The sequence below is a fragment of the Sapajus apella genome, unplaced genomic scaffold (assembly GCF_009761245.1).
Source record: "Sapajus apella isolate SASKATOON/1434 unplaced genomic scaffold, GSC_monkey_1.0 scaffold19, whole genome shotgun sequence".
NCBI classification, from domain to species: domain Eukaryota; kingdom Metazoa; phylum Chordata; class Mammalia; order Primates; family Cebidae; genus Sapajus; species Sapajus apella.
Genome location: NW_022436959.1, coordinates 19873540 through 19875682, shown reverse-complemented (window position 1 = coordinate 19875682; position 2143 = coordinate 19873540). Strand labels below are relative to the sequence as shown.

The following is a 2143-nucleotide window of genomic DNA, read 5'->3' as shown; positions in this document are numbered from 1 at the left end:
AGCTATAACTTGAGATAAAATAGTTTCAAATTACATATCAGATACATAAGCATATAAAGAACTCTTAAAAACTGAATAGTCAAAAAGTTGAAAATCCAGTTAGAAAATGGACAAAAATCATGAATAATAATTTTGCTGAGCTGAAGATGATGTACATATAGCAAATAAGTACCTAGAAAGATGCTCAACATCATTAACCAGTAGGAAAAATCAATACCACAGTACAACATAATTACAAAGCTCTCAGAATGGCTAAAATGAAAAAAAACAAAAGCTGACTACACCAAATGCTGGTGAGAATGTGAAACCACTGGATCACTTGTACGTTTATGGTGATAATATAAAATAGGACACTGTGGAAAACTGTATGGCAGTTTCTTAAAAAGCTAAGCATGCGGACACGAGAATGGAGGCGGAGGCTGGCGGTGGTGGTAGCGTGGGCCAGCGGGAGGCCCAGGACACTGACCCTGCCTCCAGCAAGGCTCCCGGCAGCGCGTCGGGAATGAAGACACAGTGAGCAGTCTAGAGGTCTTTGCAGGGGAAGGGAATGTGCCCAATATCATCACTGCAGGCCCACCAGGAACTGACAAGACTACACACATTCTGTGCTTGGGACGAGCCCTGCTGGACCCAGCACTCAAAGACGCTGTGTTGGAACTCACTACTTCAAATGACAGGGGCAGTGAGTTGTGAGGAGTAAAATTAAAATGTTTGCTCAACCAAAAGTCACCCTTCCCAAAGGCCGACATAAGATCATCATTCAGTATGAAGCACACAGCACGACTGAGGGAGCCAGTGCCCTTGCTTGTAACACTTCGGATAAGATCATTGAGCCCATTCAGTCCCACTGTGCTGACCTCCACTACGCGAAGCTGACCAACGCCCAGATCCTTGCCAGGCTAATGAATGTTATCGAGAAGGAGAGGGTGCCCCACACTGATGACGGCTTGGAAGCCATCATCTTCACCGCCCACGGAGACATGAGGCAGGTGCTGAACAACCTGCAGTCCACCCTGGCAGGATTTGCTTTCATTAACAGTGAGAATGTGTTTATGGTCTGTGAAGAGCCCCACCCACTGCTGATGAAGGAAATGATCCAGCACTGTGTGAATGCCAACACCGACGAAGCCTGCAAGATTCTTGCTCACCTGTGGCATCTGCGCTACTCACCAGAAGGTATCATTGGTAACATCTTTCAAGTGTGTAAAACTTTCCAAATGACAGAACACCTGAAACTGGAGGTTATCGAGGAAATTGGATACACTCATATAAAAACAGCAGAAGGAGTGAACTCCCTTTTGCAGATGGCAGGCCTCCTGGCCAGGCTGTGTCAGAAGACAATGGCCCCAGTAGCCAGTTAGAGCAGAGAGTTTGCTGACTGACTTACAAGTGCCCTATCCTGAGATGCAGGAGCTGCAGTGTTCTGATAGGGGAAAATGCTGCCTTAGGCTGGAACAAGCATGACTGCCCTTTAAACTCCCGTGGTGGGCTGGACGTGGTAGTTCACACCTGTAATCCCAGCACTTTGGGAGACCAAGGCAGGCAGATCACTTGAGGTCAGGAGTTTGAGACAAGCCTGGCCAACATGGTGAAACCCTGTCTCTCCTAAAAATACAAAAATTAGCTAGAGGTGGTGTCATGCCCCTGCAACCCTGGCTGCTCGGGAGGCTGAGGCAGGATAATCCCTTTTTCCCAGGAGGTAGTGGTTGCAGTGAGCCGAGACTGTGCCCTTACATTGTAGCTGCGGTGACAGAGAGAGACTCCATGTTAAAAAAAAAAAAAAAACTAAGCACGTAAACACCATACAGCTGCAATCCTGGGCATTTATCCCAGAAAAAATAAAATATTCACAAAGAAATATGTACATGACTGTTTATAGCAGTTTCATTCATAACAGTCACAAATGGAAAACAATCCATGTGTCTTTTAATGGGTAAATAGTTAAACTGTGGTACATCTATACCTTGGAGTACTACTTGTCAATAAAAAACAAACAATTGCTAAATAAAACAACCTGGGCAAATCGCCAGAAAGCCATACTAAGTGAAGGAAGTAAAAACTCCAAAGATTATACCTTATATGTCATTTACATTCTTGAAATGACACAATCACCGAAATGGGGAATCCTGGTCACTAGACATTA

The 2143-nt window shown here is 44.9% G+C and overlaps 1 pseudogene across 1 annotated transcript; it reads left to right on the top strand.

The window, feature by feature from the left end:
* Window positions 1-248: 248 nt before the first annotated feature.
* Window positions 249-1712, top strand: LOC116557552 (annotated as a pseudogene). Its single transcript, XR_004271572.1, has one exon. The product of XR_004271572.1 is annotated as a replication factor C subunit 2 pseudogene (transcript).
* The last annotated feature ends 431 nt before the right edge of the window (window positions 1713-2143 follow it).